Source organism: Pan troglodytes, chromosome 7 (genome assembly GCF_028858775.2).
Source record: "Pan troglodytes isolate AG18354 chromosome 7, NHGRI_mPanTro3-v2.0_pri, whole genome shotgun sequence".
NCBI classification, from domain to species: Eukaryota; Metazoa; Chordata; class Mammalia; order Primates; family Hominidae; genus Pan; species Pan troglodytes.
The window spans coordinates 15020105-15029127 of NC_072405.2; positions in this window are offsets into that span (position 1 = coordinate 15020105).

Genomic DNA, 9023 nt, shown 5'->3' on the forward strand with positions numbered 1-9023 from the left:
TCTGTCTCGAGTAGAAATGTTTAATCCCTGTCTATGCTTGACTTTCCCCCTAGGTGCCAGGAAAAGCAAACAAATGTTAAGCTGTCCTTCCTGGTAGTTCAGTCTGTACATTGCTGATTAAAAAAAAAAAAAAAAAAAAAAAATCTGCTCCAAGTATCTCTGGCCTTGAAAAAGGTCATTGGTTGCCTTTCCTCTGTTGAGCACTGATTTTTCAAACTTTTTTGCACAAGTACTCCCTAATACTTGAAAAAAATTGTTTGAAAAGGAAACTGTACCTATTTGCACGTTTAAAGCTATTCCTAAGTTCATAGTATAAATATTGACATTTAAAACAAAACAGGCTTCATTATATAATCAGTGGAGTCTCCATACCATAGAAATTTAGTACCATTATCTGCATAGGAAATACATAAAGGCTTTTAAAATTCCTCTTTCTCCTGGAACTTCTATTTTTGGTGCAGTTCTCCCACAAGGTTTTATTCTAATGTAATACAGTAGTCCCCTCTTATCCGTGGTTTCGCTTTCCATGGTTTCAGTTGCCCAAGGTGCAGTAACAAGATATTTTGAGAGAGGGAGAGACCACATTCACATCCAGTTTTCATCTTATAGCTTGTCATCAGGTTTTACTCTGTATTTTTATGCCTGAAAGTCATTGATCATACTATCATACATCTTTGCAACAAGTGTATATACATTTAAAATTATATATGGCTGAGTGCAGTGGCACATGCCTGTAATCCTAACACTTTGGGAGGCTGAGGTGGGTGGATTGCTTGAGCTCAGTTCTGGACCAGCTTGGGCAACATGGTGAAACCCTGTTTCTACAAAAAATTCAAAAACTTAGCTGGGCGTGGTGGCACAATCCTGTAGTCCCATCTACTTGGGGGGCTGAGTTGGGAGGATTGCTTGAGCCCAGCAGGTGGAGGCTACATTGCACGGAGATCTATTTATTGTGACCGTAAGGATGTGTGAAGTTTCTTCTATATTTACTCAGTCATTTGCATAATGGATCAAGATATAAATATATTAAAATTTTTGTAAATACTTTAATGAGATAATGTTTTTACAATTAGTTTATATATCTGGATTAATATGACATTGCTAGAATGAAAGGGGGTCCAGCATCAATTCTATAGCTTTACCTGAAAGGCTTTTACTCAGTTCTTTAATTTCCGTGACAAAAATCACATTGTGATCTGTGATGATAAATCATTCTTCAGCTGACAGCATGATTAGTTTCTTGTTTATTTTTGTTGAAAACAGAATTTTTGAAAGGTGCCTAACTTTTAGAAGTGTTTACTTAGAATTTACTCATTCTTATATTTGGGGATGTAAACCCAAAGGGCTTTACCAAGACTATCAAATAATTATTCATTATACCTGTTACTCTTTAACCTAGAAAACCTTTATTTATTTCAGTATATTCATAAAGGGTTGGGAAAATCCAACCTGTTAATTTCAAAACACCTTTTAGGATATAATACTCTTGGCACAGTTAGTGCTTTAAATATATTTTTATTATATGTTTCATCAAAACCTTGGAGCTACAGATTTAGTCATTCAATTCATGATACATGTTCATCATATAATGAAATCAAGCAAAATAGCCATGTCATGAATCAAATCAGACTGACTTTGTCAGAAAAAGGTCTGGCTTGAAAATTCAGGTTGTGTTACTGAATTTTGAACATACAAAAATCATTAAAAACCATCACAGAACACCTTTTGTAAATGATTAGTGAAAACAGTCAAGATTTAAAATTTCCCTTATTTAACTTATAACAAGTCACAGTCATCTGTGGCAAAAACAAGTTATTTAGGAAGCAAGTTAGGTTGATGCAAGGCAAGATATTCTTTCAATATAGGTGTGTACGTATATTGAACTAAGGTATTTGGCTTTTGGCAGAATTAAGAATCAAATAAAATTCTTTAGTGTTAATAACATTAACTTTTACTAGGATTACGCTTTTCCTATAGAATGTTATCCTGCTAAAAACTAACTGGCAGATATCTAGAACCTAATTTATTTTCTGTTAAGAGGTAGTAAATATTTCCCATTTCATAAGATGAGGTAGATTCATATTTGACTGTATTTGGAGTAAATATTTCACAAAATGATTGTGGTCAGTTTTTTTTCATTTTTTGTGAGCAGTTTTGTCTATAGGTTTTATTCAGTGCCTCATGAAAATTCTGATAGTCCTGAAAATTATTCCAAGTACAATTAAAATATTCAGCATCACTAAACTCTTTTTGTTTTGACTGTCCAAGGGTATTTTTCCTTCCAGTCAATGATTGTTCTGTGGATGAGTTTTTAAATAGTTGAAAAAGTAACTTAGAAGAACAGCTGTTTGTAGCAGTCAGTATTTCTCACCGATGCTTGCTGCTTTTTGCTGTTGGGGCCTCCACCAAGAGTGATTTATTTCTTGGCAGGAGTCTTGGAGAGGGAAGTGGCCAGTTTGTTCAATAAAAATCATTACTTTCACTTTACCACATATTCACATTTTGAATATCCTAACAAGCCTCCAAACATCCCCATTTCTAAATCCCCTTTTACAGAAGTTTAGAACGGGGAAAGTCACAAAGCCCTAAGGCCTTAAGCTGACTTGAGACTTTCCGGGTGGTAGGAGGCTTCTGCTTTGTTCTCTGTGTTCGCTAACGCCTTGGGGCAGCAGTGCCAAGTGAGCTGGGAAGGTGAGTGGTGTCTTTGTTTTGTAGAACGGAAGAAATAGTGTGGATGCCACGGTTTTGCTTTTGTTAGAGGGCTGTATGAAAGCTCAGAATTACCTTAAATTCCAAATTAATTAGGTCATCCTGTAAAATTACCCTTGCTGACGCACCCCTTAGAAGGTTTCAAGGTGGCCCTAGGGTTAGACATATCCCACATGAAGACCTCTGGTCCAGTGTTGAAAATTTCTGTTATTTTTGTATGTTAATAAAATGTTTTCATCAGTAATACAGTGTGTGTGGGGGTGTGTGTGTTAGTTCACATTTGATAAGGTTCTTGTTTAGGACTTCCTTAGCGCTGAGAAAACGAACTTAGACTTTTGTAAGGAGAGTGGAGCACAAACCTGCCCCAGCCTCATTGTCAAGAAGCCTCTCCATCAGCCCGCCAGCACCAAGCCTTTTGAGTTCCTTTAGATAAAGTCAGTAACACCTGGGTTAGCATTATTCCCACCTCGGTCTAGTGCTTACTCAGTCCTGGGCCGTGCTGAAATTGCATGCATACAAGGTATAGCGTAATGAGACAGTTTTCAGTGCAGACAGCTGAGCCCCCAGGCACTTGTTCCGCTGAGTGTTTCAGCGATTACGCTGCACTTCTGCTCGCCTGCCTAAAACGCATGAAGAGTACAGTGGGGGAACAATGAGCATGACTTTTGTTCATTCTATGTGTCTGGTGAGGAAAATGTGGGAATTCCAAGCAACAACGTATTAGGGATGATTCTGGAAATTCAGGAGAAACAGGTAAAATATAAAGAAACCTTAAGTCGTAAAATTTATGTTAAATCCTACATTCCTTACTACAGGCAACTTCCTTGTATTCTCCCAAGAGAGAATACAAGGAAGGTAGGAGAGTAGGAGGGGGAGCTTTTAAAAACCAGGTGTGTTGAGGCATACACGCTCTTCTCATCGGCACATGGAACATTCTCCAGGGTTGACCATAGGTTAGGACACAAAACAAGTCTCAAGAACTTTTAAAAAATCGAAATTGTATCAAACATCTTATCTGACTACAACGGAATTAAACTAGGCATCAGTAACAAGGAACATTCAAAACTAAACAAACACGTGCAAATTAAACAACATGGTCCTGAATGATCAATGGGTGAAAGAAGAAATTAAGAATGAGATTTAAAACTTCCTTGAAACAAATGAAATAGAAACAGTGTACCAAAACCTATGAGACATAGCAAAAACAGTATTGAGAGGCAAGTTTATAGCAATACGTGGCAGCATTTAAAAGCTAGAGAGATTTCTTTCTTTTTAGACAGAGTTTCGCTGTTGTCGCCTAGGCTGAAGTGCAGTGGCGTGATCTTGGCTCACTTCAACCTTTGCCTCCCGGGTTCAGGCGATTCTCTTGCCTCAGCCTCTCGAGTAGCTGGGAATACAGGCATGCACCACCACGCCCAGCTGATTTTGTATTTTTAATAGAGACGTGGTTTCACCATGTTGGCCAGGCTAATCTTGAACTCCTGACCTTGGGTGATCCTCCCACCTTGGCCTCCCAAAGTGCTGGGATTATAGGCATGAGCCACCGCACCCAGCCAAGAGATTTTTAAATGAACAACCTAACAGAGTACCTCAAGGAACTGGAAAAGCAAGAACAAACCAAACCCACCTGGGGGAAAGAAATTAGATGTAGTAGAATAAGATAAGCATTAGGAATTCCTCAAGGCCAAGAGAAATGTTTGCACAGAAAAGAGAAGGAACTTGGGGGCTGCATTGCCAGAATGCCTCACCCAGCGTATGTTTTGTACGCTGTGTCCTTGGTCCTCACTTTGCGATAATTTCTCCCTGTGGCACACAAGATTTCAACTATCCCTTCTCCGCAAAAGGTTCCTAAAATCTATTGCCCTGATCTCTCTTGTGAGTTCCAATTTCTAGAGTATTTCATAGGTGTCACCAGCGTTTTAAATTTTATACATTAAGAAACAAACAGATGCTTATTTCCTCAACTGCTACCCCCTCTCCCACCTCCAACACACACACAGCCTACTCTTGTGTCACTCAAGTCAGGGAACACCCTCCCATTATACTCAAATCTGCCAGTTCCCTGTTCTTTGAGGAGGTAGCGTCATTTATCACACCGCAGGCCTTCTGGGGCTTTGTGGCCCTGGAGGAAGCCTGGATGCGATGGGTCCTTGTGTCCAGAATGAAAGTTAGCCAACAAAACTGGAGGGAAGTGTTACGCTTTGAGGAGGTAACACAGGTTGAGCATCCCTAGTCCGAGAATCAGAAACGATCCAAAATCTGAAGCTTTTTGAGTGTTGTCATGATTTCGGATTAGTGATGTTCAACGAATAAATATCAATATAATACGGATGTTCCAAGATCTGAGAAAATTCAAAATCTGAAACATTTCTGGTCCCTAGCATTTCAGAGAAGGGATGCTCAACCTACACCTGCACCTGCTTCAGTCAGTTACCCTGCATGCTCCCTCGCGCAGTGCCGTGTGTCCCGCGGCACATGCTCTGCAGTCTGCAAGGCTCTGGAGAAGAAAGGTGTGGCTGCACTTCCTGGCAGTAGACACTTCATTTCTGCTGTTGGAATAGATTGTGTTTGATTCTCCTCTTATGTCTAAGGGCATCTCTTTAGGTTTCTGGCCTTGGAACCATGCTTGACTGTGGAAGGGGTACATAATTCGGATTTATTTTTAAGGTGTTATTCTACTTCTTCGTGTATAATTGATGCAAACCATTTCTGACATCCTTCAAAACACTTGTGTCTTCTTGAAACTCCCACCTTTAAGACAAGCAATGAGTGTGTTTTTGTGTGGCTCAGATATGTAGGTGAAACCTGTGTATGCAGCACCCTCCCCCAACCACCCAGTTTCAAGCCCAGCTTTTGTGACACTTTTGTGACTCAATTATGAATAATCAGAGCTGTGCCTGGACCCCATCATTCTGTCTTACTTTTTACATTCTTCACCCAAGCATGTAGGGGCCAGGCCTAAATCAAAGAGCTCAGAGGAATTGGTGGTTCTTTGGAGTTCAGGAACATCTCTTATGGAAGATGGAGACAATTGTGGAGAAATCTTTTCATCATCCATGATAGGCAGATGAGATGCAAATAGGCCTAGACTCACTTTGGTAGAAGCTTTTAAAAAGATAGTTCTAGAAAATTCTTATGTATTTGGTATTCCATGAGAGGTTGGGCAATTTTGGAAGCTTTTTTAAAGTTCAGTCCAGTGACACACTATCCATAATTGTGTTGTTTATTGGAGATACTATTTTTGTTTTATTTTCGTTGGAGACAGAGTCTCACTATCTTGCTCAGGCAGAACTTGAACTCCTGTGCTCAAGCCATCCTCCTACCTCAGCCTCCTGAGTAGCTGGGACTACAGGCCATAATTGTATTGTTTATATTCAACAAAGAAATATTTACTGAATATTTAATTCTAATTGAGAAAATAAGGCATAAGCAGGGAAAGATAGTTAACAATGTAAAGTAAGTTTCAAAAGAGGCCTACAGTGTAGCATGGTGTTTAAGGCTATAAGAGATTGGAATTAGACCTGGGTTTAGATCTTGGTTCTGAGACTTACTGGTGGTGGGACCTCAGCAAGTTACTTAACCTTTATGAGCTCCCAATTTTCCTTACAAAACTCTTTATAGGGTTGTTGTAGGAGTTAAATAGGATATTATCTGAATTATGGGTAGTGAATTATAGCTGATTTAGCGAGGGTATCAGAGTAAGATAAAACATCTTCAAATAAAACATCTTCAAAATCCATCATGGTGCGAAAGGATGTCCTTGTTAGCATGGCATGCTGGATGCAGGACAACAAGTCTAGAGCTCCTTACATTTTCTCTGATTAGCGGATAAGTGATCCCGGATCCTGGGATGGTGCTGAGATTGTTGAAAGAAGCGAGGTGACTTTGGTGTGGGAATCAGGAGGATGTGAGGAACAGAAGGGAAGCCAGCAGCCAGGTCAGCAGACACATCACTGCGTCAGTTCAGTAGGAGAGTTCACACTGGCCCCCATACAGGTAGGTCTAGTTAGCAAATTGCCAACTACCCATCATCAACTGGAGATGATGGAGAAATAATTACAATCCATGATGTGGCCAAAGTACACAGAGGACAGTGTAGGAGCAGAAGCAAAGCTTAATGGACTAGGGGGTCAAAGAGGGCTCTTTCAGGTGGAAACAAGCTAAGCCTTAAAGAACAAATCATGACATTAGAAAGAGAAGCAATCGTTTATGAAGCAGCAGACACAGCATGTTGAAGAAACAAAAACACAGAAACATGAAACACCACTGGAGTCTCCAAGATGGTATTTTCCCAGTGGAGTTCTCCTTTTCCTCAATGTGCAGATAGAGATTCCAAACCTGCCCTTGACTCTCACCCTGACCTGCCACACCTGCATCATCTTCTTGCTAACACTGAGCCAGATTTCACATGGTGAGAACTGTTCTGAAATCTCGTCTTAGAGTCCTGACATCTTGTCTTAGAGTCCTGACCACGAAGCCCTTAAGAGTAGTAATATTGCCAGGCGTGGTGGCTCAAGCCTGTAATCCCAGCACTTTGGGAGGCCGAGTCAGGCGGATCACGAGGTCAGGAGATCGAGACCATCCTGGCTAACACGGTGAAACCCCGTCTCTACAAAAATACAAAAAATTAGCTGGGCGTAGTGGCGGGCACCTGTAGTCCCAGCTACTCTGGAGGCTGAGGCAGGAGAATGGCGTGAACCAGGGAGGTGGAGCTTGCAGTGAGCAGAGATCGCGCCACTGCACTCCAGCCTGGATGACAGAGTGAGACTCTGTCTCAAAAAAAAAAAAAAAAAAAAAGTAGTAATATTACGTTCAGCCCTAAGCTGGCTTCTCAGATTTCCACTAGACTGGTTCTACAGCCAGTGCTCTGTAGGGTAGGGACTTCCCCATCCCACTTACGTATACTTGCACTGAAACGAATTGCTCGCTCCAGCCGTATAGGTCTAGCCTCCATGAATAGATAGCTTAATAGGCAGGCTCTCATTAGACTTTAGTAGAAACATTCATGGATACCAAAAACTGTGTTTCAGTGGCTCTCAAATCTAATGTATTGACCCTGGGTATGGTGGCTCATGCCTGTAATCTCAGCTACTGGGGAGGCCAAGGCAGGAGCATCACTTGAGCCCAGGAATTTGAGATCAGCCTGGGTAACATAGCAAGACCCCTATTTGTATTAAAATATAAATAAATCTAATTTATCATCAGAATCTATAGATTTTTTTTTTTTTTTTTTTTTTTTTGAGATGGAGTCTCACTCTGTCACCCAGGCTAGAGGGCAGTGGCACAATCTCGGCTCACTGCGACCTCCACCTCCTGGGTTCAAGTGATTCTCCTGCCTCAGCCTCCTGAGTAGCTGGGATTACAGGCATGCATCACCACGCCTGGCTAATATTTTTGTATTTTTAGTAGAGATGGGGTTGCACCGTGTTGGCCAGGCTGGTCTTGAATTCCTGACCTCAAGTGATCCACCTGCCTCAGCCTCCCAAAGTGTTAAGATTACAGGTGTGAGCCACTGCACGTGGCCATATCTATAGATGAATTTTTAATACAGAGTCCCAGACCCCACACAGAGATTCTAGGGGGCGGAGCTGGGCCTGTGTTAAAGAAAATTCATTTAAAAATTAAATTAAGGAAACAAATTCCCACAGGTAACTGTGATCCTTAGATCTGGAGACCTTGGCTGAGAGGACTGTCGCTGGGCCATGAGCCGTCACCATTGGCCTTGCTGATGGAATGTGTTCAATGAGGTTCTCTGTCCTGAGAAGCGGTTCTGAAAGATGCTAGTTCTTCTGAGCATATCTCTTGAGTGGCAGTGATGAGTCTGCCCTCCGAGTGACAGTGACATTTCTCCTTGCAGCCTGGCAGTAAAAGCCAGTCAGCAGAGAGAGACATGAGCAGCACATATGCGAGACTGCCTAGAGGAGATGAGGCAGAGCAGCCCTGAGACCTCTGCAGTTCCTGAGGCCACACTGCACATGGCCACACTCCTCTCCTTGCTTCCATGAGATGCTCCTTTATTTCTTTGAGAAATTCCCCTCTCCGGCTAAGGACAGCACAAGTTGGTTTCTGTTACTTGCAATTAAAGAGCCCAGTGACTACGACTCTTACTCAAATAGCATCCCTAAAGAACAATGAAGGGACACACTTTAAACATGCTAGGTATGAAATATCAACTTTCTCCCCAAACAACTCTGGAAATGAGCTCTTGCTCAGGAAGGAAAAAGCAAAAACACTTTTACTATTGAGTCTTTTATGCAGCTATTAGCTTGGTACAAAGAACATCCCCTTATGAAAAGAGAAATTCAGGATGCTGT